Source organism: Macaca fascicularis, chromosome 7 (genome assembly GCF_037993035.2).
Source record: "Macaca fascicularis isolate 582-1 chromosome 7, T2T-MFA8v1.1".
NCBI lineage: Eukaryota > Metazoa > Chordata > Mammalia > Primates > Cercopithecidae > Macaca > Macaca fascicularis.
The window spans coordinates 36,385,878-36,412,082 of record NC_088381.1 but is presented as its reverse complement, the minus strand read 5'-3'; the positions used below and the strand labels follow the sequence as shown (position 1 = coordinate 36,412,082).

General features: G+C 40.8%; 1 long non-coding RNA gene across 5 annotated transcripts in view; it reads left to right on the top strand.

The window, feature by feature from the left end:
• Nucleotides 1-25,976, top strand: part of LOC135971816 (uncharacterized) — a 221,288-nt gene extending 195,312 nt beyond the window's left edge. For 2 of the 5 annotated variants that reach the window (XR_010588086.2, XR_010588085.2), the window contains exons 3-4: nucleotides 14,933-14,992; nucleotides 17,815-22,302. This is a non-coding gene — a long non-coding RNA (uncharacterized lncRNA). Of the gene's footprint in view, nucleotides 1-14,932; nucleotides 14,993-17,814; nucleotides 22,303-23,045 lie in introns of those variants that run through there. The other 3 variants (XR_012415005.1, XR_012415006.1, XR_010588087.1) reach the window with 2 other exon arrangements.
• The last annotated feature ends 229 nt before the right edge of the window (nucleotides 25,977-26,205 follow it).

The following is a 26,205-nucleotide window of genomic DNA, read 5'->3' as shown; positions in this document are numbered from 1 at the left end:
TCATGACTTGTTCCTGGATGTTTATCTGGCCATATTTCTGTGCCCTGCTTTGGTTCATTCATCTGTTCGACAAATACAAATACTTATCCTATACTTGTGTGCCAGAATGGTTCTAAGCACTTACAATATGTCAGCAAACACCCACCCACCCCTTCCCTCACAGAGCATACATTCTAGAAAGGGAAATAGACAATGAGCAGTAAATATTTCTTTTTTTTTGGGGGGGATGGAGTTTCGCTCTTGCTGCCTGAGCGATCTCAGCTCACGCAACCTTCGCCTCCTGGGTTCAAGCGATTCTCCTGCCTCAGCCTCCAGAGTAGCTGGGATTACAGGCATGTGCCACCACGCTTGGAATTTTGTATTTTTAGTAGAGACAGGGTTTCTCCATATTGGTCAGGCTGGTCTTGAACTCCCTGTCTCAGGTGATCCACCCACCTCGGCCTCCCAAAGTGCTGGGATTATAGGTGTGAGCCACTGTGCCGGCCCTGACTTACATTTTTTTTTTTAAATTTATTTATTATTATTATACTTTAAGTTGTAGGGTACATGTGCATAACGTGCAGGTTTGTTACATATGTATACTTGTGCCATGTTGGTGTGCTGCACCCATCAACTCGTCATTTACATCAGGTATAACTCCCAATGCAATCCCTCCCCCCTCCCCGCTCCCCATGATAGGCCCCTGTGTGTGATGTTCCCCTTCCTGAGTCCAAGTGATCTCATTGTTCAGTTCCCACCTATGAGTGAGAACATGCGGTGTTTGGTTTTCTGTTCTTGTGATAGTTTGCTAAGAATGATGGTTTCCAGCTGCATCCATGTCCCTACAAAGGACACAAACTCATCCTTTTTGATGGCTGCATAGTATTCCATGGTGTATATGTGCCACATTTTCTTAATCCAATCTGTCACTGATGGACATTTGGGTTGATTCCAAGTCTTTGCTATTGTGAATAGTGCCGCAATAAACATACGTGTGCATGTGTCTTTATAGCAGCATAATTTATAATCCTTTGGGTATATACCCAGTAATGGGATGGCTGGGTCATATGGTACATCTAGTTCTAGATCCTTGAGGAATCGCCATACTGTTTTCCATAATGGTTGAACTAGTTTACAATCCCACCAACAGTGTAAAAGTGTTCCTATTTCTCCACATCCTCTCCAGCACCTGTTGTTTCCTGACTTTTTAATGATCGCCATTCTAACTGGTGTGAGATGGTATCTCATTGTGGTTTTGATTTGCATTTCTCTGATGGCAAGTGATGATGAGCATTTTTTCATGTGTCTGTTGGCTGTATGAATGTCTTCTTTTGAGAAATGTCTGTTCATATCCTTTGCCCACTTTTTGATGGGGTTGTTTGTTTTTTTCTTGTAAATTTGTTTGAGTTCTTTGTAGGTTCTGGATATTAGCCCTTTGTCAGATGAGTAGATTGCAAAAATTTTCTCCCATTCTGTAGGTTGCCTGTTCACTCTGATGGTAGTTTCTTTTGCTGTGCAGAAGCTCTTTAGTTTAATGAGATCCCATTTGTCAATTTTGGCTTTTGCTGCCGTTGCTTTTGGTGTTTTAGACATGAAGTCTTTGCCCATGCCTATGTCCTGAATGGTACTACCTAGGTTTTCCTCTAGGATTTTTATGGTATTAGGTCTAACATTTAAGTCTCTAATCCATCTTGAATTAATTTTCGTATAAGGAGTAAGGAAAGGATCCAGTTTCAGCTTTCTACTTATGGCTAGCCAATTTTCCCAGCACCATTTATTAAATAGGGAATCCTTTCCCCATTTCTTGTTTCTCTCAGGTTTGTCAAAGGTCAGATGGCTGTAGATGTGTGGTATTATTTCTGAGGACTCTGTTCTGTTCCATTGGTCTATATCTCTGTTTTGGTACCAGTACCATGCTGTTTTGGTTACTGTAGCCTTGTAGTATAGTTTGAAGTCAGGTAGCGTGATGCCTCCAGCTTTGTTCTTTTGACTTAGGATTGTCTTGGAGATGCGGGCTCTTTTTTGGTTCCATATGAACTTTAAAGCAGTTTTTTCCAATTCTGGGAAGAAACTCATTGGTAGCTTGATGGGGATGGCATTGAATCTATAAATTACCTTGGGCAGTATGGCCATTTTCACGATATTGATTCTTCCTATCCATGAGCATGGTATGTTATTCCATTTGTTTGTGTCCTCTTTTATTTCACTGAGCAGTGGTTTGTAGTTCTCCTTGAAGAGGTCCTTTACATCCCTTGTAAGTTGGATTCCTAGGTATTTTATTCTCTTTGAAGCAATTGTGAATGGAAGTTCATTCCTGATTTGGCTCTCTGTTTGTCTGTTACTGAGGTATAAGAATGCTTGTGATTTTTGCACATTAATTTTGTATCCTGAGACTTTGCTGAAGTTGCTTATCAGCTTAAGGAGATTTTGGGCTGAGACAATGGGGTTTTCTAAATATACAATCATGTCATCTGCAAACAGGGAAAATTTGACTTCTTCTTTTCCTAACTGAATACCCTTGATTTCTTTCTCTTGCCTAATTGCCCTAGCCAGAACTTCCAGCACTATGTTGAATAGGAGTGGTGAGAGAGGGCATCCCTGTCTTGTGCCAGTTTTCAAAGGGAATTTTTCCAGTTTTTGCCCATTCAGTATGATATTGGCTGTGGGTTTGTCATAAATAGCTCTTATTATTTTGAGGTACGTTCCATCAATACCGAATTTATTGAGCGTTTTTAGCATGAAGGGCTGTTGAATTTTGTCAAAAGCGTTTTCTGCATCTATTGAGATAATCATGTGGTTCTTGTCTTTGGTTCTGTTTATATGCTGGATTATGTTTATTGATTTGGGAATGTTGAACCAGCCTTGCATCCCAGGGATGAAGCCCACTTGATCATGGTGGATAAGCTTTTTGATGTGTTGCTGAATCCGGTTTGCCAGTATTTTATTGAGGATTTTTGCATCGATGTTCATCAGGGATATTGGTCTAAAATTCTCTTTTTTTGTTGTGTCTCTGCCAGGCTTTGGTATCAGGATGATGTTGGCCTCATAAAATGAGTTAGGGAGGATTCCCTCTTTTTCTATTGCTTGGAATAGTTTCAGAAGGAATGGTACCAACTCCTCCTTGTACCTCTGGTAGAATTCAGCTGTGAATCCATCTGGTCCTGGACTTTTTTTGGTTGGTAGGCTATTAATTATTGCCTCAATTTCAGAGCCTACTATTGGTCTATTCAGGGATTCAACTTCTTCTTGGTTTAGTCTTGGAAGAGTGTAAGTGTCCAGGAAATTATCCATTTCTTCTAGATTTTCCAGTTTATTTGCGTAGAGGTGTTTCTAGTATTCTCTGATGGTAGTTTGTATTTCTGTGGGATCGGTGGTGATATCCCCTTTATCATTTTTAATTGCGTCGATTTGATTCTTCTCTCTTTTCTTCTTTATTAGTCTTGCTAGTGGTCTGTCAATTTTGTTGATCTTTTCAAAAAACCAACTCCTGGATTCATTGATTTTTTGGAGAGTTTTTTTGTGTCCCTAGCTCCTTCAGTTCTGCTCTGATCTTAATTATTTCTTGCCTTCTGCTAGCTTTCAAATGTGTTTGCTCTTGCTTCTCTAGTTCTTTTAATTGTGATGTTAGAGTGTCAATTTTAGATCTTTCCTGCTTTCTCTTGTGGGCATTTAGTGCTATAAATTTCCCTCTACACACTGCTTTAAATGTGTCCCAGAGATTCTGGTATGTTGTATCTTTGTTCTCATTGGTTTCAAAGAACATCTTTATTTCTGCCTTCATTTCATTATGTACCCAGTAGTCATTCAGGAGCAGGTTGTTCGGTTTCCATGTAGTTGAGCGGTTTTGATTGAGTTTCTTAGTCCTGAGTTCTAGTTTGATTGCACTGTGGTCTGAGAGACAGTTTGTTATAATTTCTGTTCTTGTACATTTGCTGAGGAGTGCTTTACTTCCAATTACATGGTCGATTTTGGAGTAAGTACGATGTGGTGCTGAGAAGAATGTATATTCTGTTGATTTGGGGTGGAGAGTTCTATAGATGTCTATTAGGTCTGCTTGCTGCAGAGATGAGTTCAATTCCTGGATATCCTTGTTAACTTTCTGTCTCGTTGATCTGTCTAATGTTGACAGTGGAGTGTTGAAGTCTCCCATTATTATTGTATGGGAGTCTAAGTCTCTTTGTAAGTCTCTAAGGACTTGCTTTATGAATCTGGGTGCTCCTGTATTGGGTGCATATATATTTAGGATAGTTAGCTCTTCCTGTTGAATTGATCCCTTTACCATTATGTAATGGCCTTCTTTGTCTCTTTTGATCTTTGATGGTTTAAAGTCTGTTTTATCAGAGACTAGTATTGCAACCCCCACTTTTTTTTTGTTCTCCATTTGCTTGGTAGATCTTCCTCCATCCCTTTATTTTGAGCCTATGTATGTCTCTGCGTGTGAGATGGGTCTCCTGAATACAGCAGACTGATGGGTCTTGACTCTTTATCCAGTTTGCCAGTCTGTGTCTTTTAATTGGAGCATTTAGTCCATTTACATTTAAGGTTAAGATTGTTATGTGTGAACTTGAGCCTGCCATTATGATATTAACTGGTTATTTTGCTTGTTAGTTGATGCAGTTTCTTCCTAGCCTCGATGGTCTTTACATTTTGGCATGTTTTTGCAATGGCTGGTACCGGTTGTTCCTTTCCATGTTTAGTGCTTCCTTCAGGGTCTCTTGTAAGGCAGGCCTAGTGGTGACAAAATCTCTAAGCATTTGCTTATCTGTAAAGGATTTTATTTCTCCTTCACTTATGAAACTTAGTTTGGCTGGATATGAAATTCTGGGTTTAAAATTCTTTTCTTTAAGAATGTTGAATATTGGCCCCCACTCTCTTCTGGCTTGGAGAGTTTCTGCTGAGAGATCTGCTGTTAGTCTGATGGGCTTCCCTTTGTGGGTAACCCGACCTTTCTCTCTGGCTGCCCTTAAGATTTTTTCCTTCATTTCAACTTTGGTGAATCTGGCAATTATGTGTCTTGGAGTTGCTCTTCTCGAGGAGTATCTTTGTGGCGTTCTCTGTATTTCCTGGATTTGAATGTTGGCCTGCCCTACTAGGTTGGGGAAGTTCTCCTGGATGATATCCTGAAGAGTGTTTTCCAACTTGGTTCCATTTTCCCCCTCACTTTCAGGCACCCCAATCAGACGTAGATTTGGTCTTTTTACATAATCCCATACTTCTTGCAGGCTTTGTTCATTTCTTTTTCTTCTTTTTTCTTTTGGTTTCTCTTCTCGCTTCATTTCATTCATTTGATCCTCAATCCCAGATACTCTTTCTTCCAGTTGATCGAGTCGGTTACTGAAGCTTGTGCATTTGTCACGTATTTCTCGTGTCATGGTTTTCATCTCTTTCATTTCGTTTATGACCTTCTCTGCATTAATTACTCTAGCCATCAATTCTTCCACTTTTTTTTCAAGATTTTTAGTTTCTTTGCGCTGGGTACGTAATTCCTCCTTTAGCTCTGAGAAATTTGATGGACTGAAGCCTTCTTCTCTCATCTCGTCAAAGTCATTCTCTGTCCAGCTTTGATCCGTTGCTGGCGATGAGCTGCGCTCCTTTGCCGGGGGAGGTGCGCTCTTATTTTTTGAATTTCCAGCTTTTCTGCCCTGCTTTTTCCCCATCTTTGTGGTTTTATCTGCCTCTGGTCTTGATGATGGTGATGTACTGATGGGGTTTTGGTGTAGGTGTCCTTCCTGTTTGATAGTTTTCCTTCTAACAGTCAGGACCCTCAGCTGTAGGTCTGTTGGAGATTGCTTGAGGTCCACTCCAGACCCTGTTTGCCTGGGTATCAGCAGCAGAGGCTGCAGAAGATAGAATATTTCTGAACAGCGAGTGTACCTGTCTGATTCTTGCTTTGGAAGCTTCCTCTCAGGGGTGTACTCCACCCTGTGAGGTGTGGGGTGTCAGACTGCCCCTAGTGGGGGATGTCTCCCAGTTAGGCTACTCAGGGGTCAGGGACCCACTTGAGCAGGGAGTCTGTCCCTTCTTAGATCTCAACCTCCATGTTGGGAGATCCACTGCTCTCTTCAAAGCTGTCAGACAGAGTCCTTTGCGTCTGCAGAGGTTTCGGCTGTGTTTGTTATTGCCCTGTCCCCAGAGGTGGAGTCTACAGAGACAGGCAGGTTTCCTTGAGCTGCTGTGAGCTCCACCCAGTTCGAGCTTCCCAGCAGCTTTGTTTACCTACTTAAGCCTCAGCAATGGCGGGCGCCCCTCCCCCAGCCTCGCTGCTGCCTTGCCGGTAGATCACAGACTGCTGTGCTAGCAATGAGGGAGGCTCCGTGGGTGTGGGACCCTCCCGGCCAGGTGTGGGATATGATCTCCTGGTGTGCCTGTTTGCTTAAAGCGCAGTATTGGGGTGGGAGTTACCCGATTTTCCAGGTGTTGTGTGTCTCAGTTCCCCTGGCTAGGAAAAGGGATTCCCTTCCCCCTTGCGCTTCCCAGGTGAGGCAATGCCTCGCCCTGCTTCAGCTCTCGCTGGTCGGGCTGCAGCAGCTGACCAGCACCGATCGTCCGGCACTCCCCAGTGAGATGAACCCAGTACCTCAGTTGAAAATTCAGAAATCACCGGTCTTCTGTGTCGCTCGCGCTGGGAGTTGGAGACTGGAGCTGTTCCTATTCGGCCATCTTGCTCCGCCCCCCCCCACCCCCCCCCACCCCCCCCCCCCACCCCCGACTTACATTTTTAAAGCTCCACTCTGGCTGCTGTGTTGAGAAACAACTGTGAGTAGGGGAAGGGCGTAAGGAGGGAGATTGGTTATGATGCTATTACAACACCCCAGGCAAGAGAGGATGGGGGCTCAGACAAGGCCGGATGCAGGGGAATGGTGAGAAGTGGCTCTGTGGGTTTCCCCATTCCCTGGAGAGTTGCTGCCCTTTCAACCTCTGGAGAACTGACTTTTTCCAACTACTTGGGTGATCTGGGCAGATCTTACCACCCTCCCAGGGCTTCATTTTCATCATCTGTAAAATGCAGACAGTCATATCTGCCTTACCTGACTCATGAGTTCTTGTGAGAATTGAATGAGATCACCACTGTGGAAAGCATAGAGCAAAGCAGGAAGAAAAACAAGTATGAGTCAAAACCCACCAGCGAGACCTCTAATCTGCCAGTACCAAAAAAGAAATGCTGCTGTCTCGTCATTGGCTCAGATCATTCATGAAAGGGTGCTGCTGAATGTAAAGGTTAAACCTTAGATCGTAGATTGAGAGGAGACATTGATGATTATCTGGTCAAGATCCACATCTCTCAGATAAAAGGAAACAGATGCAGAGATGAAGGTTGCTCCCCCGAGGCAACGCAGTGAGAGGTGGAGCCACACTAGAGTCTCAGTTGCTGGTCTTCCCCATGCAGCCCATCCCAAAGCCCTGTCAAATGTCCCAGTCTCAAAAACTAACCACAGCACAATTAAGATAAAAGGAAAAAGAAAGCTGGGTGCTGTGGCTCACGCCTGTAATCCCAGCACTTTGGAAGGCTGAGGCAGGAGGATCGCTTGAGCCCAGGAGTTCAAAAGCAGTCTGGGTAATGTAGTAAGACCCCATTTCTACTTTTAAAAATTTGAAATAAATACATAAATTACAAAAAAGAAGGAAAAGGAAAAGAAGGCGCTCAGTTGTCAGGTGTACAACAGCTTTGTAGCCTGCAGGTACATAATCGAATTTTATTTTCTCAATGACTCCATGAGTTTTCAAATGCTCCCATTTTACAAATAAGGAAACAAAGAGTCAGGAAGATCAGCCAAGTGATCCCACATTACACAGCTAGCAAGTAAGTGGCTAGGAAAAGATTCCAGCTCACATTTCTGGCTTTCCCCTTCATTTAATGAAAACCTTTGGAGAGAGCTGAAATTGGTTTAATTTCAGAGAGTATTATCTCTATTGTTCTAATTATTCTCCCTGAATCCTTCAGGGGAGGATTGGAAGGAATGTTTTTTTATTTGTGAGCATAGTCTTGTGCTTATCAGAATTTCTAGGCTTTCACACTGGAAGTTTCAACAGGCTTACTGTGATACTTTTGAAGTGTTGAGTGTAAATTTAAGTCTAAAAACCATTCTCAAGCCAAGTGCGCTGACATATTTTTAGATAATAGTAGGAAAAGTTATGTGAGTGAATGCTTTATGGAGAGACACACACTAAGGGTCACTTGCTGCAGTTTTCTGAACTGTAAAAGCAAAGAGAGAATGTATGAGATGAGGAACGGACCAGATTTTGGTGCAGAGAACAGAGGCAAAACCGCTATCGAAACAGCAGACCTCAAAGATGCGTCCTTGCTGTTCATCTATGTCCTTTGGTTTTAACTTCTAAATGATGTATTCATTTGAATCAAAAGAGCTATGGGAAGGTTTTAAAAAGCAAAAAACTTATGCTAGAACACAAAACACAGGGGAAGGAACCCTAAGTTTGAAATGTCAGTGTATTCTCGGGACCTAAATATGGACTAACATAAGCTTTGAATCCACCCAATGAATGCAGGTTCCTTCCCCATGCAATTTCCCTTGGCAGCAGGCACAGAGGCCCAGGAGCTGTTGGCTTAGCAGCCCCTAGTCCCTTGGCCAGATATTGGGGGTCCTCGGGCCATAAGCCTGTGGGGTGAGCCCCCAGGGCACTCTAGGACCCTGAGAGCTGTGATCCCCTCTGTCCCCATGCTGCGACTGTGTTGTCACTACTGACCTTTATCCTGTTTCTGATTTGAACCCCAGTCCCAGAGAGACTGAAGTCCCATCATGAATACAGCTGAATCCTTCCCAAACCCTTCCCTGTGAGGCCCAGCCATCTCACTGACCCCCGTCATACCTCTCCAGGTACCACCACACACTGCCACCTTCTGGCATTTCAGATACGTTCACTCTCAGCCGGCTCTGGCCCCACCCTCTCCACTTTATGGCTACACTCTGCAGAGAGATATAATGCCTGCCCACGCCGCTCTAGCCCTTTGGGACATAGGCGCTGGTTGCAGCCTAAAGTAGGGTTAGCTCCTTCACTCACTCATTCTCCCAGTAGCTACCCTAAAGTTTTATCAAGTCCCATGTTCAAAGCTGCATATATTGAGGCAATCTCAAGATTTGTAGTAATTACTATAATTAACATTTGTTGAATGAAGGCTTAATTTTGGCTGTTTGACCTTAGACAAGTTACTTTTACCTCTGTGATCCTCATTTTCTCATCTATAAAATGGGAGTCATAATAGTACCTACTTTATTCTGAAATTATTAGTTGAGTGGCTACATGTGTGAATTATAGTTCTGTTTTAATTTGTTTGTTTTGTTTTTTTGAGACGGAGTCTCACTCTGTCACCCAGGCTGGAGTGCAGGGGCATGATCTCAGCTCACCGCAACCTCTCCCTCTTGGATTTAAGTGATTCTCATGCCTAAGCCTTCCAAGTAGCTGGGCCTACAGGCAAGCGCTACCACACCCAGCTAATTTTGTATATTTAGTAGAGATGGAGTTTCGCATGTTGGTCAGGCTGGTCTCGAACTCCTGACTCAAGTGATCCACCCGCCTCAGCCTCGTAAGGTGTTGGGATTACAGACAGGAGCCACTGTGCCCTGCCATAGTTCTGGTTTTAAGAAAGACAGTGTATGTAAAGTGCTTTGCAAAGCCTGGCACCTAACCATTCAATAGTAGTAGTAAGTACAAATATTAATCATCCAGTAGTAGTGTGTGCCAGGTGCTTTTCTAGGGGCTTTGTATACATTACATTATTAATTCTGAATACTTGAAAGTAAAGAAGTATTATACCCATTTTACAGATGAAGCTGAAACTTAAGGCTTCTAAGTAATGCCTCAAAACCACACACTTGGTAAGTGGGTAAATGGCTGGAATTTGAACCCTGGTGTGTTTGACTCCAAGCCTGACCTCTTAAGTCATGAAGATGTGGGTGGCAATGAAAGTTCTGAATGACAGCTCTTTATAACAATAGAAGGCTTGATGGTCAGGGATCCTCTGTGATTAATTGCCTCATGAGTGGAACAAATAGTGAGTTTTGCAAATAGTAAATACTTCAGCAGTGCAGAGAAAAAGACCATTATTTTCACAGGCTTAGTAACAAAAAGTTTCAGGAGGGAATTTTTCACTAGCTTTTTTAAACCTTTTTTTCCTGCTTATCAAAGGAATACATGTATGATATGGAAAAAATTCATACACTTATACTTTACTCTTAGCTTTATTTTACTCTTTTATCTTTTACTCTTTTGTTTTCTAATCTATTTCTAACTCTTCTTGCTACCTCACACACTGCCAGCATTACTCTGTACTGTTACAACCTTTGGTAAAATAATCTTTTCATAGCCGTTAGGATTACAAATGCACACACCCTCTGACCCAGCTTTTAAGACAATTTTTTTGAAATAAAACACCAGTGTATATATGGAAGTACATTTCTTGTAGCATTGCTTACAGTTGGCAAAACAAATTCAAATCAAGACAATGCCCTTATATATATCAATAAGAGGATACTTGTATAAATTGAGACTCATTGATTGTAGAAGCCATTATGTGCCTATTACAAAGGATGAATTAGATTTCTCTACAATAATCTGAATTGAATTGTCTTCAAATCTTAACAGCTTAGAATTTGGGAACCAAATCTACTTTAATGAAAGGTGAAGTAATACAGGGAAAAGTGAAAACATGTGTTTGTAGTTGATCCAAAAAGACATTGGCACGAGCTCAATACTGGGGCGACATAACTCAATAGCACCTTGTATGAAATGGGTAAGGGCATGGTAGCTCACTCCTGTAATCCTAGCACTGGGAGGCCGAGGCAGGCAGATCACTTGAGGCCAGGAATTTGAGACCAGCCTGGCCAACATGGCGAAACCCCGTCTCTACTGAAAAAAAAAAAAAAAGAGAGAGAGAGATAATAATACAAAAATTAGCCTGGGATGGTGGCACACACTTGTAATCTCTGCTACTTGGGAGGCTAAGGTAGGAGAGTCTGTTGAACCTGGTAGGTCACGCAGCTGAACTCCAGCATGAACAATAGGGAGAGACTCTGTCTCAAAAACAAAAACAAAAAAAGAAGGAAGGGTAGGGAAGGGAAGAGAAGGGAAGGGAAGGGAGGAAGAAGGGAGGGAAGGAGGGCAGGAGGAAATAGGTAGAGGATTTTTGTAGATTGTAAACTGAATATAATCTAATGCTATAGGGGCAAGAAAGCTAATGGGTAGCTTAGGCAGGTCTAGAGCTTTTAGAAGAGGAGGGGAGATTATCCTGCTCTTCTGTATGTCGACCCTAACTGGAGAATCACGTTCAGTTTAAAACAAGCATGTTCACCAAGGTAATGAGGTTGAAATCATGCCACTGGAGAAATAGCTGAAGGAACTATACTTATTTGTTTTGAAGAAGAGCAGACCCAAAGGACACACTATAATTGTCCCCAAATTTCATGTCACATGGAAGCAAAACTTAGACTTTTTCTATGGAGTCTCAAAGCTAAAACCAGGACAAGTGAGTGGGTAGAAGTCACCTCGGGAGAGAGGTTTAGCCCAAAATAAGGAAGGCATTGCGAACTATCAGAGCTTGCCAAGAGTGGTATAAAATGACTTAGTGTGGAGATTCCAGGGACCTATTTGGTTCCCATAGATGTTGGAGGGCCTGGTGGAAATAGTGAGAAAGGAGACAGATAGTTGATGGGGGCAGTGTGGTGCATAACACCATTTTCCAGCCCATCACTCCCTAATCAGAGAATATCCAAGTTTGTCATTTGATCCCTGACTTGTGATTTTCAGTCATGAGAGATCAGGAGAGGCGATGTAGAACCATGCCTGTGAACCCCAGCTATCAAGTCAAACAGACCCAGGTTTCAATCCTGTCTCCACTATCTTTGGCTCCCTGACTCAGGACAATTTTTAAACCTCTGCAGATCCCAGTATCCTTATCTGTACAATAGGAATAGCGTTGGTCTCTTCCTCAAAGTGCTGTAGGTCGTATAATGTGCTTGACACACAGTGATACATTGTAAATTCTGAATAGGTATTTTAAGTTAAATTATGTAAATTATTCTTGTCTTATTGTATAGATTCATTCTTAACAGGATGGAGCAAAAATATTTCCTACGTAATCCTGGAGAAAACCATAAATGTCTCTGAATTAGAATATCTTATTTCCTAAACCTTCTGAGGTTTATACATATCAGTTTATACAGTTTATTTGGAATATGTGGTTGCTTCCCAGGTAAATGTCTGAAAAAGAATACTGAATGTGAAGCCATTGGATCCAAGTCCAAGAGGCTTGTCATGTCTTAAGCAAATAACCTCTGGAGTCTCAGTTTCCTCATCCATAAAGATAAGTGAATCTACGTTGCCCAATTCATAGAATTGTACAGAAGAATAAATTATATAACGTATGTAAAAGTACTAGGCAATTAGGAACTATTATTATTGTATTGTCATGATTTGCAAAATGAACAAGGAGCATGATTTCTTTGGTCCTGGAAAACTAAGACTACCAAAGACAGGACCATTCTGAGAATTTAATCTTAGACTTATAAGTACTTTTTAGGGTAGAGAAGTAAATTTAAAAAAAAAAAATACCATCCTCTGAAAAAGCAGGCATCGTCAGTTTTCCAGAAAACTTTTTGGAGCCTAAATTTACCTTTCCAGGTAAAAGAAGTAGAAAAGGAACTTGAGTGTGATGAAGCATTGGCCCAAAAGTCTTTCTTAAGAGTGACTTTATTAATTAAGTTAATTAGTTATAACAAATTGAACATTCTTAGTTGCTAATTACAAAAGCAGAGAGGGCTGCACTTGAAGATGGAGGAGCTGAGTAAAGCCTGGTTTAAGGACTCAAAGATCGTTAGCACTGGATGGGATCTCAGAGAAGACTAAATGAAAAAGAAGGATCAGTAAAGGTGTAAAGTTGCTCACCCATGACTTTATTGCTCGTAGCAGCCCTGGCGATGCTCTCCCAAGGCTCATGCTTTGGTGTCCCGGTTTTGATTTCTGAGCAGGATGAGAAGAGAAAATAAGATAAGGAGGAAAAAGAACGGAAAAGTAGAAAAAAAGTCTGTTGACTGAAAAGACATCATTTCCATTACCCACCCCCACCAAAGAATCTAACACATGCATAAATATGTGTGGGAAATGCTTGCTTTTTAATGGAGGGTATCACATGGAAATGGCCACTATTTTAACTCTACTCTAAGGGGAAAAAAGTACTAAAAGGTAAAAAAACTTTCATGTTCCAAAATGTTTATTACAGTACCATTCCCGACAGGGAATAATCAGAATAACCGCAGTGTTCCGTAAACAAGAGGATGTTTAAGTAAATTATGACAAAGCCTACCAAACATTATACAACCAGTACGGATGGTTTCACCACGATTGTGAAATACAATAAGCAAATGCCTTGTTCTAGTGACAAACGGAGGGAAGATGGTGTTGGGGGCACAGTATTGATCAGAGAGAAGATTTCAAGTAGTCATCTATTGTTCTCGAGAAGGGAAAGAAAAGTAGATTTATAGATATAAAATGAATTTAATTAGTAAATTATAAAAAGATGTGAATTCCAAGAAGTCTTTATAAAGAGACAGACACATTAAGGAGACATGTGCAGAGCTGGAATAGTTTGTATTTTTTTGACCTCAGGAGTGAGAAAGCTAAGAACAGCACAGGGGCTACCTGAATAGGGTTACAGTTTCCAGATAGGCCGTGCTGAGTGCTGCCCACTCCCCGTGGCTTGGACAAAGAGATACTCGCTTTATGATGAGAAATACCATGTGCAAACTTGGTGAATGGTAATTAAAAGTAAAGCCACCTTGGGTCCTGGGAGGAGTGTAAGGGAGACATATTTATGCATGTGTTAGATTATTTGGTGGGGGTGGGTAATGGAAATGATGTCTTTTCAGTCAACAGACTTTTTTTCTACTTTTCCCTTTTTTTTCCTCCTTACCTTATTTTCTCTTCTGATCCTGCTCAGAAATCAAAACCGGGACACCAAAGCATGAGCCTTAGGAAAGCATCGCCAGGGCTGCTACGAGCAATAAAGTTATGGGTGAGCGACTTTACGCCTTTACTGATCCTTCTTTTTCATTTAGTCTTCTCTGAGATCCCATCCAGTGCTAACGATCTTTGAGTCCTTAAACCATGCTTTACTCAGCTCCTCCATCTTCAAGTGCAGCCCTCTCTGCTTTTGTAATTAGCAACTAAGAATGTTCAATTTGTTATAACTAATTAACTTAATTAATAAAGTCACTCTTAAGAAAGACTTTTGGGCCAATGCTTCATCACACTCAAGTTTCTTTTCTACTTCTTTTACCTGGAAAGGTAAATTTAGGCTCGAAAAAGTTTTCTGGAAAACTGACGATGCCTGCTTTTTCAGAGGATGGTATTTTTTTTTTTAAATTTACTTCTCTACCCTAAAAAGTACTTATAAGTCTAAGATTAAATTCTCAGAATGGTCCTGTCTTTGGTAGTCTTAGTTTTCCAGGTCCAAAGAAATCATGCTCCTTGTTCATTTTGCAAATCATGACAATACAGTAATAATAGTTCCTAATTGCCTAGTACTTTTACATACGTTATATAATTTATTCTTCTGTACAATTCTATGAATTGGGCAACGTAGATTCACTTATCTTTATGGATGAGGAAACTGAGGCTCCAGAGGTTACTTGCTTAAGAAGAACATGAGGATACTTCTGGGTTCAGGTGATTCCCAACATCATACACACAGTTTTATAACTCGGAACACAGTGTGTACATATGTGCCAGGAGACTGCAGACCTTTTGTTTCATTTCTCCCTTAGTTTAGTTGCAACATATCAGATATTTTCCCCTGCACCTGGCCTTACTGGTCAGATGCATGGAATTGTCACCTGGAAGGCACCTTTTGTAAAAGCCCCCTCCCACATAAGCTGGCAGGGGTTGTAGCAATTGTTAACAGCCTATTGAATGGATTGATCTTCCTTTTCTTCCCATTCCCCAGGAGGGCTGAGGCTGCTTGGAAAAGAAAGACAGCCAAGAACCAGGAGTTAACTGGTACGATGTAAGTCACAGTATTATTATCAAAACCACGTACATCCAGGAAAAAGAAAAGACAGGAAAACATTTTTTTAAATTATTATTATACTTTAAGTTCTAGGGTACATGTGCACAACCAGCAGGTTTGTTACATATGTATACATGTGCCATGTTGGTGTGCTGCACCCATTAACTCATCATTTACATTAGGTATATCTCCTAATGCTATCCCTCCCCTCTCCCCCCACCCCATGACAGGCCCCGGTGTGTGATGTTCCCCACCCTGTGTCTAGGTGTTCTCATTGCTCAATTGCCACCCATGAGTGAGAACATGGGGTGTTTGGTTTTCTGTCCTTGTGTTAGTTTGCTCAGAATGATGGTTTCTAGCTGCATCCATGTCCCTGCAAAGGACATGAACTCATCCTTTTTTATGGCTGCATAGTATTCCATGGTATACATGTGTCACATTTGCTTAATCCAGTCTATCATTGATGGACATTTGGATTGGTTCCAAGTCTTTGCTATTGTGAATAGTGCTACAGTCAACATACATGTGCATGTGTCTTTATAGCAGCATGATTTATAATCCGTTGGGTATATACCCAGTAATCAGATGGCTGGGTCAAATGGTATTTCTAGTTCTAGATCCTTGAGGAATCGCCACACTGTCTTCCCCAATGATTGAACTAGTTTACAGTCCCACCAACAGTGTAAAAGTGTTCCTATTTCTCCACATCCTCTCCAGCACCTGTTGTTTCCTGACTTATTAATGATCGCCATTCTAACAGGTGTGAGATGGTTTGGTTTTGATTTGCATTTCTCTGATGGCCAGTGATGATGAGCATTTTTTCATGTGTCTGTTGGCTGCATAAATGTCTTCTTTTGAGAAGTGTCTGTTCATATCCTTTGCCCACTTTTTGATGGGGTTGTTTTTTCTTGTAAATTTGTTTGAGTTCTTTGTAGATTCTGGATATTAGCCCTTTGTCAGATGGGTAGCTTGTAAAAATTTTTCTCCTATTCTGTAGGTTGCCTGTTCACTCTGATGGTAGTTTCTTTTGCTGTGCAGAAGCTCTTTAGTTTAATTAGATCCCATTTGTCTATTTTGGCTTTTGTTGCTTTTGGTGGGTTAGTCATGAAGTCCTTGCCCATGCTTATGTCCTGAATGGTATTGCCTAGGTTTTCTTCTAGGGTTTTTATGGTTTTAGGTCTGACATTTAAGTCTTTAATCCATCTTGAATTAATTTTTGTATAAGGTGTAAGGAAGGGATCCAGTTTTGGCTTTCTACGTATGGCTAGCCAGTTTTCCCAGCGCCATTTATTAAATACGGAATCATTTCCCCATTTCTTGTTTTTGTCAGGTTTGTCAAAGATCAGATGGTTGTAGATGTGTGGTATTATTTCTGAGGGCTCTGTTTTGTTCCATTGGTCTATATTGTTCTGTTCCATTGGTTTTGGTACCAGTGCGATCCTGTTTTGGTTACTGTAGCCTTGTAGTATAGTTTGAAGTTAGGGAGCATGATGCCTCCAGCTTTGTTCTTTTTGCTTAGGATTGTCTTGGCAATGCAGGCTCTTTTTTTTTGGTTCCATGTGAACTTTAAAGTAGTTTTTCCCTATTCTGTGAAGCAAGTCATTGATAGCTTGATGGGGATGGCATTGAATCTATAAATTATCTTGGGTAGTATCGCCATTTTCACAATATTGATTCTTCCTATCCATGAGCATGGAATATTCTTTCATTTGTTTGTGTTCTCTTTTATTTTGTTGAGCAGTGGTTTGTAGTTCTCCTTGAAGAGGTCCTTTGCATCCCTTGTAAGTTGGATTCCTAGGTATTTTATTCTCTTTGTAACAATTGTGAACGGGAGTTCACTCATGATTTGGTTCTGTTTGTCTGTTATTGGTGTATAGGAATGTTTGTGAGTTTTGCACATTGAATTTGTATCCTGAGACTTTGCTGAAGTTGCTTATCAGCTTAAGGAGATTTTGGGCTGAGACAATGGGGTTTTCTAAATATACAATCATGTCACCTGCAAATAGGGACAATTTGACTTCCTCTTTTCGTAACTGAATACGCTTTATTTCTTTCTCCTGCCTGATTGTCCTGGCCAGAACTTCCAGCCCTATGTTGGATGGGAGTGGTGAGAGAGGGCATCCCTAAGACAGGAAAACATTCTAATGTCAACAGTGATTGCCTTTGGAAAATATCGACATGGGTGAAATGTTTTTTCCTTGTTTTTACATGGCTGTGAATTTCCCAGATTTTCTTTGAGGAAAAAAAAAAGCTATTATAATTCATACAGACTTAAAAATAAACATAAGATTAATGTAGAGAGTGGCATCACTTGGTGGAGGAAATTTTCATTCACTTTCAATTTTTTTCATATTATGAGAGTGATGCATGTTTATTGCAGAAAATTCCTGGTATTAATTTAGCCTCTAGCTTCACTTCACTATGCTACTCCTATTTTTTCCTTTAGTTTATCAAAAATCCTTCTTAGAAAGAGAAGAGCTATCAATCCATCAACTTTCCATTCTTTGTATTTACTTTATTTGATATTTTTTGCAACATCAAAGCAAATAAAGAAAATATTAACACCTAGTTAAAGGATGTTAATAAATCCTTTCTTTAGGGTTCTTCAAAGAAATTCTTTTTTCTTTAGATGTAAAGAAAATATCTTCCCTCCCTCCCCCTACATCCCCACCCAGATAATCCGTGTTAATACATTATTTGTATGTTACCACTCTTTCTCTATTCTCACAAGAATATAGGGGTATTTTTTCCAATTTAAAAAATGTTATATACTAAAATATTACTCTCTAACTTTTTTCTCTTAACAATTCATATCTTAGATATGAGACAAGGAGATGCAGTAACTTGACCTTGATCATACAGCTTGTAAATGGGATTTGAACTGAGGAAGATTGCTCTGGAGTCTGAGCTCTTAACTGCTACGAACAGCTGCTCCTGACAGAAGAGAAGGCTAAGAACAAATTCAAGGGAGGTGGTCAGTGAAGACCTTTTTAGGAGAAAAGATGACAAAGAGTACTATATCCTCAGCGATTTGCCCTGTCACTTCTAAACTCCAGCAGTAGCTGTTGACTTCACAAGCCTTTGCTGCTGAAGACTCTCGCCCCTTCAGGAAGAGGAGCAACCTCCTGGTATGACGTGTCAGGCATGCTGAAGGTGCTCTGAAGATGGCGTGGTTGGTCAGTTGCTTTGGGCATAACCCACCTGTCTACCTTTTGGACATTTTGCCTGATATTTACGGTGCATTTTGTGTATTTTGATTTATAAATGTTGCTGGTTGTTGACTTCATACCGAGCACCCTTCTGGTTCTTTGAATGTCAACATTTCAGCCCAGAAGCTCTCTTGAGTTCAGGCAATTCTCAACATCCTGACAGACAATTTTATAACTGTGAAAAAAAATGTACCTATGCGCCAACTGAATTGGAACATTAAGTGGCTCTTTTAATTAAAATTCAGACAGGAATTTTAGATTTGTTACAGAATAACCATCGATAATGCCAATGAATAGTTCATTCTGAATCGATCCTAACCTGTAGGAAATTGCTATTTATAATTCACAAATCACTTTCTTCCCTATCTCTTCCTATCTCCATTCCATTTTCACTTTTCCACTCTCATCTCATTACCATCATTTTCTTGCCTCTTGATTAAAAAAAAAAAAAAAAAAAAAAAGAAAGCAAAACCAAGAAAAACACTTTGCTCCTTAAATACTGCATTATGATGAGAGGTATATTGAAATTCTGATTTTCAGGTATGTAAATATATAATGATAGAATTGCTGTTTGTCACCTGAGTTCCATTTGATTCAACAAACACCTGGGGAGGCCAATATGTGCCCTGCAGGTCTTAGGAGTTGGGAGTCCAAACAGAATGTGCAGTCTTTCCCTGGTAGGAACATAAATAGATTATAGCATTGTGTGTAAGGTGTAATAGAAGTGTGGGCACACTATGAGGAAGCACAGAAAAGAAAATGATGAGGGAAGGAGACATGAGGGAAGACTTTCCGGAAGAAGTGTTTGCTTAGCTGGGTTTTGAAGGATCAGTAAGAGTTTAATAGGCCACCAAGTGGAAAGGGAAAGTTACTCGTGGCAAATAACCAAAACCAACCAAATAAAAAACAGCATTTGCAAAGCCACGAAGGTGAGAAATAGCATATTTGTCTGCCATTTATGACTAATGGAGTGTGATGGGCAAATGAAGGAGGAATGCCAGAGGAGAATGGATTGGTTTCTAGAGGATAGGCTCTAACCACTTTTTTTCCACTTGCTATGTACTAGACTCTGTTGTGTTTTACAAATACCAATTCATTTAATCTTTATAACAATTTAGGCAGATTATTGGTCTACCGCATTGAAATAAGGACTGACCTCGACAATCTGGATTGACTGGTTAAAAAAAAAAAAGCACACACACAAATACCCATGGTAAATGTCATATTACAGAACTAGACTCAAGAACTTTGAAATACCTATGTAATCCCTTCTCCAGCCATTAGTCCTCATGCCGGAAGGAGATTTTGGCTTGATTCTGGCATAGGGAAAAGGGATTGCTATGGACAATTACTGTGCCCCCGAGCCTTATGTAATTTAACCTCAACATCATCCTGGAGGGCATGGTGGTCTCCATCCTTTCTACATGAGACTCTGAAAGATCAGGTAAGTTACCTGGTAAAGTGAAGGTGATGGAATTTGTTTAACTCACAATCTGAGGTTTCACTTTTCCACACCTTTCCAGAGAAGGACCAGGGAATGTAAACACCAAAAATTTTCCTCAAACTACTTCAACCTAGTACGGCTATAGGTAAGATCTATGTGGGTGTTTTCCTGACAATTTACTATGTACCGTGGAGAAGAGAGGTGAGAGAAAAAGCTATACGTATATCCTTTGGGCACTTGGTATTTAAGCCAGATATCTGATGACACCCATTAAATGTTTACTGAAGACAGTGTGCTCTTTCTTTCTGAAGCTCCATTATGAAAGGAACCTTTAGATGATGACAATCTATGACATAGACTACCTTGTTCCCTCAACCAACCAAATTCTGATAGATTCAGGGCAGAATAACTAAAATTAAGCAGTTCTAGAAAAATTGGGACACACGGCCATCATGCCCTTAATAGTTTTTGTTTTAAATTCAAGAACTTTGAAATCCACATCCATAGCATGTTTTGGTTTTGTTTCCTTGGAGTTCCATGTGCCACACATTGGTGATTGAGCAGTACAGACATATATAACATTTTTTCCTCACAAGTTGCACCTCGGCTTTCTACATCCTCCTTTTCCATTTCAGCATTTCCCTTTCACTCCACCCCCCTCTACTCTGATTCACCTATCTAGTATTCTCTTATATGACCCTGTTACAGAAAAAGGGGACTGGAACATAACTCACCTTAAGAATTTGGTGAATAACAGTGACCTCATCCGGGATCCCTTTCAAAGTACACAATTTGCATTTTTTAAAGCCTTGAGACAGTGGTGTTTATCTCAAAGGAATGACTGTCCAATGGTAGAACTTCCAACGCTCTTCCTTGAGAGATATAACAGTGATAATAATTACAGGCCTTTTGTGCTGGTCTCTCCTGTGCCTGGCACAATGCTAAGCTCTATGCACGTGTGGCTAATTCTCACAACTATCTGCAAAGGGGAGATGATCATCCCCAGTCAGAAAAGGAAACTACTGTTCAGAGAGATGAAGCTACATAAGCTACTCACTAAGGCCAAGGGAGATGAGAGCCTAGGTGTGTTTGGCTTCCAAGCCCCAGCCTTTTCTGGCACTCTGACTGCTTCCCTAAAGGAAGATGATAGGGTCCTTTAGGCTAGCGAGGGTCTCTTTGGTGATGAACGTTTTCCTCCACGTCCTCCCCGTGGGGCAGGTGCATCACATTCCTGGTCATGAAAGGGAAAAGAGGTAGGACTCTGCAGATTTCTCTAGAACAAGTACCCCAGATTTCTGCCAGCAGGGCCAGTCATTTCTGTGGTCTACACTTTGCCCAGTCCCCAGGGAGGTTTTCTGCTACTCACAGAGGGTTTCACACATAGATGGTTTTTCTCAGGTGAAAGAAACAAAAGGCAGGACCAGGGACCCAGGACTTCCTGTGACATCTTTACTCTGACCTGCAGCAATGAACTATTTCATGGTGAGTGGTCTCTACAAATTGCTTTCAGATGTTAGTTTAAGAGAGCAGCTAAAAAATAAAAGTTAAAATGATTTTGAAGGTTTAGTAAAAGGGAGCAATTGATACACATCAGGTCCAATAATAATGCCCTACAAACCTGTCAGTTTGTAGTAAAGTGACAAGAAGTAGCTGAGGGGAATCCTTACCCCCATGGTTTATGGTTATAGAGTTGGTTCACTTTGATGAATCAACTAGTTTGAATGATTAGAAAAATGAACTGAAATTTGCCCTGATTCAGAATTTCCAAATGCCCCTGTAGGACAAAAAGAGTTTTTTCTTACGTCTATTTAATTTTGCATATTGCAAAATGGTCTCCATAAAGCATCTTGTCCTGAATTTAGCAGAGATTTCAACACATTTCATGACCTGTTCTAATTGAATGATTAATGTTATCCATTTAAATATTGTAGATCTTTTCTCGTCCTAAACTTGCCTACAGATAGGGACTTTCTCCATTATAAATGTAGATTCCCAAACAACACTTAGAAATGGAAGAGAAAAAAAAGTGTCTACAGTCAATATTGCAACCAATTAGGCTTCATCATAGTAATTTCTCCAGTTTTGTAATGTTTGTTTACTGGGTTTTGTAGGGAAATTAATACCATTTCTGAGATCCAGAATCATAAAGCCTCCACCCTCTCGTTTTCCAGCAATGAAAAGTTGTGACAAAGGGAAATATTTTCTTCCTTACCGCACCCCCATGTCAATTACAAATTAGACATTAAAGATCCAGACCCAAACATGTAAATCTGTTTGTACACATTCAAAGAATGCTCTCAGACATTTCCTAAAAACCCACACATTAATATTGCTTACTTTTCAGCAGGGGTAAATGAGGGTCTCAGAGACCTCCTTAGAACACACTGGAGTTAAAGAATATTGCATGTTTTTCATTTTACTGTGATGAATGCAAAGCTATTAAATAACCTTTTAAAGAGTTGGTGTAATTATCTGTAAACAGTAATGTTACAAAAAAAAAAGGTCAAGTTGTCCTGCCATTAGATGTTTATGGATATAAACTGGATTTATGTTTCCATAAAACAGGCACCGACTAACTAGATTAATTCTCCACAAACTAAACCAACTGTAGTAATATTTAGACACAATAAAATGATACCAATTAAAACAATTTTATTTTTTGTGTCATATTGATTAATGGCGCACTAAAATTAACCAGAGACCTTAAACTCAGAATGGTTGGCAAAAGGCATCCACATCTCAATATTATTACCAACAAGAAGAGCAGTTAAGTGAGATGGCTGTGCAATAGTATGAATATTTAATTAATAATTAGTCATGTAATTTCTCCTCAGGAATTATTATCCCTCAAACTGGTTTGTGAATTTAATTATTAGCAGCCTTTTTGTTTCCATGTCCTCTCATTACTGTCAGGATTGATGTAACATAAACTTCATTAAAAATTAAAGCAAGAGTCTTAATTACAAGGCTACCCTGACTGAAGTTAGAATTAGCCAAGTCAGTGATGTGCAAATGAGTGCATTATTTAAGAAACATGCTGGAAGTAGTTATGCTAATGTAGAAGGTTCGCAGTAGCAGACCTTTTCACTTGCAGTTGCATATTCATTAAATGCACTATGCAAATTTAATGTAGCAGTCTTAGTAATGCGTTGTTAATTTATTCAGATTTATTGAGTACGACTTGTAAAAAAAAAGTACAAATTTAATTACTCTGTCTAGTAGGGATGATATTAGGAGATAGCAGAGGTTTAAAATGTGTTGAACTGGATTACTGCAGTTTGATGGAAGACGTGGTATCAAAGGACACAATTTTGATAACTGGGCTTGAAAGAATATTTGATTTACTTATGGAATGATCTAAGAAATCACTAAAATTGCACATGTTCCTTCCCAATAGGAAAGTAAAAAAGTCTCAGTTGTATTAACTTAAGAGCTAAAGCAGTGCTGAGTCCACAGCCTAATGGTCGTAATGACTCTACAGAGACCAGTAAAGGTTATGGATTGAGATCCGTGTGAAGCAAACTGTCTTTGTGGAAAGTTCATTGGTGGCTGCCTGCGTCTCCGCAGCACGCTGACAACCGACTGGTGGACCGGGTGGAGCGACAGGAATCCTCCTTGCTCACCAGCGGAAAGGCCCTGGCACCCCCGCAGGGTGCTGTCTTTTACAGTGGGTGGATGCTTGGGCCAAACCCAGGACCAGGTGAAGAAATTGTGTTCTTTAAAAGAGATAACAGAAACCATGCCTGCACTTGACACCCTTGTGTTGACATTTCTCGAGTGGACACGCCAGACTGGCCTTTACACATCTTCTCTCATCTACTTCAATCGAAAGCCTGCCGTGTAGGTTTTCTCAAGCCCATTTCACAGGTGAGAAAACTGAGACTGACCGTGGAAGAATAACTGATGCAGGTGGAAGAGCTGGGATTTGAGTCTAGCCCAAGCGCTTCTCCCAAAGCTGATTTCAGGGTTCCTCTCCCTACCTTCTGTTTGTTCTGCCGTGTCTCTCTTCCGCCGCTGCCTTTACCTTTGATTGCTCCCCAATCCTTTCTTCATCTCTTTTCCTTTGCTTCAGAATTCTTTCTCATCTGCCAACTCTCTGCCACTATTTCAGCCCTTCCTTCCCTTCCTCTCTCCATCCCTCCCTCCTCACTGTCCGTTTCTCTCTTCCCCTCCCTTTGTCCCCTTTTCCTTTTCCTCCTACTCTTCCATTGTCCCTTAATATTTCTTCCTTTCACTCCTTGATACACACATAGGTCTGTAGATATTATTTTATTGTTCTTTTTTGTTTGTTTTGGTTTGGTTTTGGTTTTGGTTTTGGTTTTTGACGGAATATTGCTCTGTCGCCAGGCTGGAGTGCAGTGGCGCGATCTCGGCTCACTGCAACCTCTGCCTCCCGGGTTCAAGCAATTCTTCTGCCTCAGCCTCCTGAATAGCTGACATTATAGGCACCCACTACCACACTCGCCTAACTTTTGTATTTTTAGTAAAGAAAGGGTTTCACCATGTTGGCCAGTGTGGTCTCAATCTCCTGACCTCATGATCCTCCCACTTCGGTCTCCCAATGTGCTGGGATTATAGGAGTAAGTCACCACACCAGGCAGATATTATTCTACATTTTAGAGAAAGGGTCTCATTCTGTTGCCCAGACTGGAGTGCAGTGGCCCAGTCATAGCTCACTGAAGCCTCATTCTTTTGGACTCAAGGAATCCTGCCACCACAGCCTATAATTTAAAAACTGATAATGGCTGGATTTTTTTCTCTTAAACAAATGCTACACACAAATATATAGGTTAAATTGAAATAAGACTGTTTAAAATTTAACAAAGCAATCCAGGACATGCTTCCCTAACCCCATCCGTTAAGATTGGTGGTGGGCATGCAATACTATGCAGCCATAAAAAAGAATGAGATCTGGCCTGGAGTGGTTCATGCCTGTAATCCCAGGACTTTGGGAGGCTGAGGCGGGTGGATCATGAGGTCAAGAGTTCAAGACCAGCCTGGTGGCCAGTATGGTGAAATCCTGCCTCTACTGAAAATACAAAAATTAGCCAGGCATGGTGCTGCACACCTGTAGTCCTACCTACTTGTGAGGCTGAGACAGGAGAATCGCTTGAACTCAGGAGACAGAGGTTGCAGTGAGCCGAGATTGTGCCCCTGCACTCCAGCCTGGGTGACGAGCAAGTGAGACTCAGTCTCCAAAAAAAAAAGAACAAGATCATGTATTTTGCAGGAACATGGATGGAGTTGGAGGCCATTATCCTCAGCAAACTGATACAGGAACAGAAAACCAAATACCACATGTTCTCACTTATAAGTGGGAATTAAGTGATGAGAACTCATGGACACAAAGAAGGGAACAACAGACACTGGGGTCTACTTGAGGCAGGAAAGTGGGAGGAGGGAAGGGAGCAGAAAAGATAACTATTGGGTACTGGGAATAATACCTGGGTGATGAAATAATCTGTCCAACAAACCCCTGTAACACGAGTTCACCTACGTAACAAACCTTCACATTTAATAAAAGTTAAAACAAAAGATTGGTGGTAGGGAACAAAACTGGGAGCATTCTCTTTAACCCAAACCTCAGAAATCACTGTGCATACCGCCACTAGCAGCTTGGCTGGCTTAGTACACCCCCACCCATCTTTTAAGAATTTTAAATTTCTTGTTTTTTATAGCCACAAAAATGAGTCCTGTGCATTTTAAATACAATTTATATATTTTATCTTGGTTTGGGGGGGACTACAGCTTCAAATTGGCTAATCTTTTGGAGAAAAATCAATACACATCCTACTCAGCTCCAGTAATGAACAGGCTAAATTATTATTATTAACCATGTTGAGTGCCTGGTTCTCAGCACCCATCTTTGGAGGTATTCCAGGCTCTCTGATATATTCAGACAGTCTGACCTGTACGTATTGATCTCCATCTGACAGAGAGAGAGGTTAACCAACTTGCCTTAAGATAAGCATATGAATTGATGACTGACTGAAACTTGGTGCCTACCTGAAGAATCTTTCTGAATTATTAATTAATCAAGATCCAAAAAATTGGGTGGCAAAGCAAATGCTCAGGGTTTCCTGTGTGAACCTTTTCATCTTATGTCCCACAATAAGACTGATCTAAAAGGCCAATCAATCAGGTCCTAGGGTGACCTAACTCTAGCCACCCCTCTCTGTGGCTGTCCACTGCTCTGTTAATGCGTGCCAGTCTGCCCTGAGTCGTGCTTAACTCTGTATGTGTGCGTGTGTGTGCGCGCACGCATGTGTGTGTGTGTGTGTGGGCGTGTGTGTGTGTATGTGTTTCTGCCACTGGGTTGCAACCTGCTGAGAACACCTGTAATTTCATAGCATCTGCTGGAATTTTTGCTGCAGAAGTTTGGCATTTTGGACTTACCTTACCTGTCTTTGGGTAGAGGTATGGTGTGTTGGTAAATGCTTAACAACTAGCTCTCTAAAAAGTAATAATAAAATAAATTATTTTTTTCAAAAGCTCTGGTTTGTCGTGTTTGCTGACTTCCTTGGTATTATGCTTCAACTCTATCAATTTCAAGTTAC